Below are 9320 nucleotides of genomic sequence, written 5' to 3'. Positions count from 1 at the left end.
AATAATTTGATATTTTTGTTTGCATATCTAGGAAAGGCATATGTCACTTTATTTACCTTTTCATCATGAGTGATGTATGTTGTAGTTAATTTCTTTATCTATTGTATAGTTGTCAAGCCATGAAGTGTGTTATTAATTTATACCCTTGATGGAAGTGTTGGCATGCTTTTTGTAGTTTATCTACTATTTTATTATAATTTTCTTTTTCTTACTTTATAAAATAATTTATGAAACAAATAAACAAAGAGAAACTAAATATATTGACTATGTTTTTTAAATTTTTAACTTTTTTTTTTAAAAAAAGCATTCTAAGACGGTTTTCCCAAAATCTTCTTAGAATCATATATTTATTTATATTTTTCTAAAAAAACATTTAAGACGGTTCTTTGAAAAATAGTCTTAGATTATAGACATTCTAAGACGGTTTTTGAGAAAACCATCTTAGAATCCTATTTTTTTTTTCAAATATTACATTCTAAGACGGTTCTCTAGAAAACATTCTTAGATTGTAGACATTCTAAGATGGTTTTCCAGATAATCATCTTAGAATTCTCAATTTTTATTTTATTTTTTTTAAAAAAAATACATTCTAAGACAGTTATTTTTTTCAGAAAATCGTCTTAGAAAGTTTTGACTTTCTACGACGTTGGTAACAAAGACAGTTCAAAACCGTCTTAAAAAGTGTTGTAGAACCGACATAGAATTCCCTTTTTCCAGTAGTGAAGGTTTCCCCCAGAAGTAGCATCACAACTCGTCCCATTATGTGAGGACACTTCACCATAGAAAATATGAACTAGCCTTTATTGAGTAATGCCATGGTGTGGTCAGCTTCTGATAATCTCTTGCAATCTTTCCCAAGCTTCAGGTAAACTCTTTTGCTCCCTCTGCACAAAAGTTTCCAATGTCCCTAATGTACTAACATGTCTTCATGAGAGAGAAATACCTCCTTAAGAAGGCACCTGTGCATTGATTTCATGTTGTGTTGCCATTCTCTAGCAGTGAACATGGCCAATCTCATGCCTTCCTGTTGAGAGAAAAGGGAAAGGCATAAAGTCTAATGTATTTGTTGGTACACGATCCTATTTCATTGTGTTGGTAAACTTGATGAACTTCCTCAAGTGCTGCATAGGATCTTTATGGGCAGCACCACTAAATGAGTTGTTCTCCAACATTTGTAGGAACCCATGCCTCAAGTCAAATTTGGCTTCTTCAGGTAGATTGGGGATTTGGATTGAATTGGTTTCCCCCAAAGTAGGAGTGAGGTAGTCCATAAGGGTATGAGTCGGATCAGCTGTCATTGCTCTTTCTCTCTCTCCACAAAGTTTTGCATGAAGTTTTTGGATTAGCTTATTAATATCATGTTCGTACTACAGTGGTGGATTTTGGGACCAAGTTTGCATGCACTAAAAAGCAAAGGAGAAGATCAAATGCAATGAGAAATAAAGAAAATAAAGTGAAAAATAATAGAAAAAAATTAAATAAATAATGAAATAATTTCTATGAACAAAAACTGCTCGATTTAGATAATTAAACTACATAGGAATTTCTGCAACTAGTCCTTGGCGACAATGCCAGAAACTTTATGTGTAAAAATAGTACTCGCACAAGGGCAAGTGTATCCTATGCATTAGTATCATGGACCTAAGTCTTGATATCGTATCCTAGAGACCAGTTGTATTCCCAAAATAGTCAAAATTATTAAACTAAACAATCGAGATAGTTAAAAAAAGATTGAAGTATTTTTATGGTTTTTTATTTTAAGAGAAAACAAATTAACTATTGCAAAAGAGAGATTAAAGTTATATTAAAAGCGATCGGAGATTATGATTCACTAATACCAATTTTTCCCCCAAACCCAGTTTTCATGAAATTCATCCTACAGTTAATTACCGATTCCCAAGGTCAACCATAGCCTACGATCAAGTCTAATGATGCTCTTTGCCTTAAATCAATACTCCAATGATCATGAAATATTAATTTAAGTCAAAAGATATAATCGAATACAGGGATGATCAATGAAGCATTAATTAATCTATCAGAGATTACCCAAATAATTTGATCATACAATTTGGTGCAATACATTATTTGCCTAGATCTACCAAATGTACGCAGATGATCACCATAGTACATTCGATTAAACATAAGAATGATTAGTTCCCAAATAAACAATAGAAATAAGGAAGAGAATTAATTAACATACATAACTGAGGAATTCCATTAAGAACATAGAAAGGTGTATAATTGGACAATTATATCATAACTAGCCACCCATGATCAAAGCACAACTAGACAACCTATACGAAATTAGCATAAACATACCAACAAAGGAAGAACAATGTCCTTATGGTCACAACCCTAAAAATACTCTCTAATTCGTAAAAATATCAAATGTCCTCTGTACAGACTCTGGCCCCCATTTATAACTTCCTAAGAATAATAACTTGTATGAGGCGCACTATACCCGTGCTAAAATCCACCACGACTGTGGTTGGAAACTATGACATTGAAGCTCTGGGATGTTTTAGAATGACTATGGCCATCATTATGCTGACTACGGCCATAATGAATTAACCACGGTCGTCGTTGGAAGGTTGATGTTGTTCAGAAGAGGATTCATCATATTACCATGGTCATACTTCTTACCATGGTCATCTTGAATGTACAACAGCCGTGGTCTAGTGACATAGTCTTCAAATCTTCATATAAAATGCAAATTTAGGCTTTTTTCACTCAATGGCTATGCTTCTACACTAGCATCCAAACACGAGTTCTTCCAAGAAAATGCATGAAAATGGCACAAAAACTCACAAAATATCACTCCAAAAATGATTTATCAGGCAGAAAGATAACATTGAACGGTTGCTTCACCTAAAATAAAAATATCTTACTCTATTTTAATAATTTTCATAATGAAATAAATTTAACTTACCAAAGCATTATCTTTTTATAACCTTATAAATGGTTTATAAGTAACTACATAATCTCTTAGATATAAGAATGAAACAATATAAGTACGAAAATATAAAAAAAAAAAAAAAACAGAACATTAGCAGTGTATACCGAATAGCCTTGAATAAGGATTTGTCACCTTGAAAAAGGCAACAAAAATCATTGGTCTAGAATTAGGGTTCTTGGATAAATACGGCTGAACAACATCGACATGATGGCAAAATAGAACCACTCCAAGCTTTCCTTTGTGATAAAAAAGAAATTCAAGTTGTAAAAAAATAATTTATAGTATATAAAATAAGATATAACAACCTTAAGTGAGTGATCTCAATGATCTTTATTTTTGTAGATCAATCTGTATTCACGTATTCCCTTTTAGAGGATATTGTTCTAAGCATCCCCATTACATCTAAATAATAAATAATAAAATAAAAATTATATAAACACGAAATAAATACAAAATAATTAAGAACTTTGAAAGTTAAAAGCTAACCAACCAATAATTCAGATGTACATTATTAGTAGCAATCTGAGATGAGTTGAATATAAAATGAGCAATATTTGAGGGAAAACCATTGGGAACTCGAGAAATATGTGTAGTGGGAAGAAAACTAAGACCATATGGATGAATAGTAGCTCAAATAGGTGCATAGTTTCCATGCACAAGAAAATTTTGTATATAGTACACACCACCTTCAAACATATTAAACTTTAAAGACCAAAGGGTGTCTTTGTTAGCAGAAGCATGAAACTTGGCAGACTGTAATAACAAAAAAAATCTAGTGTAGGTTTTAAAAAATATTAATTTATGAAGTAAGCGAAACAATGCATGTATTTAGGTTAAAATTTATAAAATAAAACTAAAATTAATTTTAACCCTTAAAAGTCAACGTTGTAATATGGGATGTTTAATTAAAAAAGAAAATAATAACCTGAGAATCCATCAAAATTAACTCAATGGATTCAAAAGTTGAAGGTTTGTTTTGTCAATATAGCAAAAAATTCATGATTCTGCAAACCTATGGTGCTTAAGTGTGCACTAGGTGGCACTTAAGCGCAATAGGGCCCAGTGTTTTTAAGGGACAAGCACTTCAGTGCACATTACCCTGCGCTTAGGCACATCCTTGCAGAGTCCAAAACTCAATTATAAAGACCGAATTTGGAAAAGTGATCTGCATGAAAGTTGTGGTCCTGGATGTTAGCTAACTATTTAGTTAGGTTTCACACAAAAATAATGTCCAAAACTCTAGAAATTCTTAAATTAGTAAACAAAGGTCAAGTTGTTGGTAATAAGTAAAAGTTTCATATAATTGTAATTTTATGCATAGTACACTTCCAAAATAGGTCTTTGGGTAAGCATATAAGTTGGAGATAATATTCTTATATTTCAAATGAGACAATAATCAAATTAATTGAGTTAGTATATATTTATTTATCATATTTATAACTATGAAGGTCATGGGTGCATAATAGAAAATGAAGGAAATTGTGACCCAAAACTTATGAGATGTTTTGATAATCTTAAACATGAAGTGGAAAGTTGTTATAATGATATAGTGATGCATAATTATATGATTTGATTGGTCTATGCTCTTCTTGTTGATGAAGTGTGTAGCATCCTAAAATTTTAACCTTAGGAAGTGAACTCTGAAAAACACCTTGTGCTCAATTAAGAGACAAATACTTGTCTACCAATAGAGATTGTGCCCTTACAAGCTCATACAGGTTCATACATATATATGACTTGATCTTAATGTCTCCATAAACATAATTAGTTATATTTCCAATTATCAAAATCTTTTGCATGAAGCATTAGTTTTCTGGCTTAAGGATATGTTTTATAATTAGAGTTTTTTTTTGTACTTGCTATAAGAAAACATATTTTATAATTAATCCTTGACTTTCATGGTTTGAAAGAATAATATGAAGGCTTATAGTTATATTTATTATCTTGACTCATATTGATTAATTTCAGTTTTCAAACACAGGAGAATCATACTACTAATATCCTATTAAATAGATTGTGATATGGCAAGTTATTAACTATATAACAACTATTTGATAAAATATGAGTTATAATTATAATTTCTTTTAACTGCTCAAGCTAAATAATTAATTTTTAACCTAAATTATTTATTTGTAAGTACTTCATAAAAAAAAGGTTTTGTTTAAATTATTGTTGCTATGACAACTCCTTTACATAATTCAAAGTATGTTTTCTTAAGCTATAGTTACTATAACAACTTATCTTATTTAAGTTGAAGTATAAAGATATCATAAATAGAATTTTATTATAATTAAACCTTATTTGATCTTTTAGACTTTCTTTTTATAATTTTAATTCAATAATTAAGTTATTTGCACTAGGAAATTACACTCATATAATTTAATTCTTCATCTTTTGTGCATTTTATTCTAACACATGATACAAAATCCCACTCCCCTAGCTATGTGCTTCCCCTATAGCCACGTGTATTCTTTCCCTTAGTTGCTTAGCATCTATCTTTTGTAATAAAAGAATGACCACTTCTTCCATGCGTCACCTCCTTCGTATTTTGACATTATTTTATTACTCCCACTTGCACAAGCCAATAGCGCCTCACTTCCTTTGCTTTTTTGTTCCACAATTTTGTGGTTTTCTTCAAATTTCATTTTCAAATTCAATAGGCCAAGCTATGACGGTGCTAGGTTGCATGCCAAGAAGGTCACGTCGTCGAAGCTCATCTTCAAAGACCCGTGCTGAGCTTCCTCATCTTCTTCGTTCTACTACCATTTCACGACTTATTTCAAATTTCAATTTAAAAAACATAAGCTTTCATCTCACTAGCTTCAATTCCTATGAGGTGACCTAGGCTAGCTATGTTGGTTCTGCACGCTATAGCAAAAATCCCAACCAGATATCAGTTGTTGTGTTTCCATTTCAACCTTTGCTCCTAGCTTCCGATTAGTTTTCTTTCAACCTCATTTCTTCATTCCAGTTTCATGTTCGGCAACCTAAATGGGATCCTGCATTTTCATTCTCTGTTGTAGTAAGGGTCTCAACCTATGTTGATTCAAGACGCTTACCTTACTTGGTAAGGGTTTTCTATGTATCGTCTCATGCTGTTAATGGCATATTATCTATTGTTAACAACCTTCTTTTTGAATTTGTGTTTTTTCTAACTTATCGCACTTCTATTTGCAGTCACCTCAACTCACTCTAGCATTTTCATTCTCCGCTGCATGAAGCTTCTGCACGTCTTAAAACTCAATAACCTTGCCTCACTTCATAAGCATGTTTCTATCTAAGGACTAATGGTCTGTTTTATATTTACATTAATGGATTTTTAAAGACGGTTTAACTACCATGCTTTCAATATTTTTTAAATGTTGTAGTTGTTGTTGAAAGTTTAATGGTTGCTGGTTAGGATGTAAGCCTGTTACTTTCTATCCTTTTTGTAATGTAGTGGTTCCGTTTATAATAATTGTCATTTGTGTATTTGTGTAGCACTGTGCAGTGCTCTATTTTATCTGGATAATTCTACATGAGTCTTTTTGCATTTTGTTTGAATGATATTATGTTTTTTTATTTGTTTTGGACTGATTTATGAGTTGCAAGTTATGTGTTTGATCTAATGCCCAAATGAACTTTGAAATGTTTTAGCTAATGTAATGCCTAAGTTTATTATTAAACATGAACTTTGAAAAGAAAATTGTGCATGGTTAGCTCAATCAAATAATTTTTTCTCAAGCTTTCAGATGATTGACTTTCATTTACAATGCATCATTGCATGCTTGCTGATTAAGGGGGAAAATTGCAGACCTTGGCCCTCAGGACTAAAACCTTCAATCTGATACTATTGATGTAAGTAGATTACCATGTTTTAAGCGAGAAGATGGTGAAATTCAATATGCCCTTTATATTATCCATTTTACTGTGTGTTTACAGTTATTAAGCCTAAAATCGTCATGGATTGTGCTATGAGTGCTTAAGCAATTCTAAGATATAGGTGTGTCTAGGTTAAGATAATTTGATGGTAGTTATTATTTATTATATTTCAGTTTTACAGTTTGAAAATTAACATTTGATTACTTAAAATTAATTATGCTACCCCTTGTGATTTTGGTTAATATATATTTAGTGGTGGGTTGGACTCTCATGCTTATAAACTTTTAACACTACCAAATCATGGTCCAATTATACTGAAAATTGCCCAAATCATAATGTATAGATATCATTATACATATTTTCCTAATGAATCTTCTTCAAACATGGAGATCCATATGTAAAACAATCACAACTTTTTCATTTAAGAAACATCACTCCCTAAAGATAGTCCAATGAATATTTTAGATGGTTTTGTTTATGAATTGCTAATCAATTATATTTTGTCATTTGAAGAGGTCACTTTGAAGTTCATTAGTGTTGGTGAATAGGTACTCTTCATGTTGTTGGTCTTTAAATAAGAATTATACGACTACAAATCTACAATGTTTTTCAATGAGTGAATTTTTTTGAAGAGTTTATATTGTAATTTTGTTTTTCAGAAGAATTTTTTTTTTTTTTTGCTTATATTGTTCTCTATTTCATTCTTCTTTTGCATCTAAAACTTGTATTCACAAAGATAATCCAACCACACACATAGTAGTAATTCAATAACGTTGATACTCATTTATGAGTTAGGTTTTTTTATATAAAAAAATGGGTAAAGCTTGAGAGCAATTTCTAATACTCTTCTAATTTTTATACTCTTCTATGGTTTTAGGCAATTAAATTACTGCTTTAGTTGTATTCTTAATCTTTATCATTTGAAGAGAATTATATTTTATCATTTGAAGAGGTCAGTTTGAAGTTCATTAGTGCTGGTAAACAGATACTCTCTTCATGTTGTTGATCTTTAAATAAGAATTATACTCTTCATGTTGCATCTTTTTGCTTGTACTCTTCTCTATTTCATTCTTCTTTTGCATCTAAAACTTATGTTCACAACATTAATCCAATAAACACATGGTAGTAAATCAAATCAATAATATTGATACTCATTTATGAGTTAGTTTTTTTTTTTTTTTGAAAAATGGGTAGAGCTTGGGAGTAATTTCTAATACTCTTTTATGGCTTTAGGCAATGAAATCACTACTTCATTTGTATTCTTAATCTTTAATTTTTTGTGCTTTTCTCAATGACAACAAGGATGTATTGGATGAAACGACTACAATGAAGCTTTTAGAAAAGTAGTAGTTGATTCTTGATATGTCTGCTGCATGTTTTTTGGTTGGACATTAATTGTTGTTGCATACATGTTTTCTTCAATTTTATTTATAAAGTTCTTTCTGGTAGTTTGTGTATATGAAATTCTCTCAAGCACATTTGATTACTTAAAAGTTAATAAAGATTGTCAATGTAGATCCATGTGAGTTTATAGATATTTTTGCATGCAAATTAATTTGGGTTTCCTATCTTGATTTTTTAGATAATTCGACTGCCTCTTGGAAGATGACTCTTCATCAAAGAATAGAAATTTAGAGTATTAATCAATTAATAAAGAGTTTCATTCTTTTCTTATTGACAACAAGGATGTATTGGATGAAACAACTGCCATGAAGCTTCTAGAAAGGTAGTAGTTGATTCTTGATATGCCTGCTGCATGTTTTTTGGCTAGACATTAATTCTTGGTGCATACTTGTTTTCTTCCATTTTACTTATAAAGTTCTGGCAGTTTGGGTATATGAAATTCTCTTTGATTACTTAAAAGTTAATAAGACTGTCAATGAAGATCCATGTGAGTTTATAATTTTTTTTTGCATGCAACTTAATTTGGGTTTCCTAACTGGATCTTTTAGATAAATCGACTACCCTTGGAAGATGACTATGCATCGAAGAATAGTAGTTTAGAGGACCAATCAATTATTAAAGAGTTTCATGCTTTTCACAGTGAAAACAAGGATGTATTGGATGAAACAACTACAATTAAGCTTTTGGAAAGATAGGAGTTGATTCTTGATATGTCTGCTGCATGTTTTTTGACTGGACATTAATGCTTCGTGCATACCTGTTTTCTTCAACATTATTTATAAAGTTCTGGTCGTTTGTGTATATGAAATTCTCTCGAGCACGTTTGATAACTTAAAAGTTAATAAGACTGTCAATGAAGATCCATGTGAGTTTAAAATATTTTTTGCATGCAAATTAATTTGGGTTTCCTATCTGGATCTTTTTTATAAATCTACTGCTCTTGGAAGATGACTTAGTTTAGAGGACCAATCAATTATTAAAGAGTTTCGTGTTTTTCTTAATGACAATAAGGATGTATTGTATGAAACAACTACAATTAAGCTTTGGAAAGCTAATAGTTGATTCTTGATATGTTTGCTGCATGTTTTTTGGCTGGACA

General features: G+C 30.8%; 1 long non-coding RNA gene across 1 annotated transcript; it reads left to right on the top strand.

Annotated features, from left to right (window-relative positions):
- The first annotated feature begins 6683 nt into the window (after window positions 1-6683).
- LOC121174082 (uncharacterized) lies at window positions 6684-8701 on the top strand. Its single transcript, XR_005889856.1, has 2 exons — window positions 6684-6793; window positions 8400-8701. It is a non-coding gene; the product is annotated as an uncharacterized lncRNA (long non-coding RNA).
- The last annotated feature ends 619 nt before the right edge of the window (window positions 8702-9320 follow it).

This window comes from Glycine max, chromosome 1 (assembly GCF_000004515.6).
Source record: "Glycine max cultivar Williams 82 chromosome 1, Glycine_max_v4.0, whole genome shotgun sequence".
Taxonomy (NCBI): Eukaryota; Viridiplantae; Streptophyta; class Magnoliopsida; order Fabales; family Fabaceae; genus Glycine; species Glycine max.
Note: the sequence above shows the minus strand (reverse complement) of the source record. Positions and strands in the feature narration are given on the sequence as shown.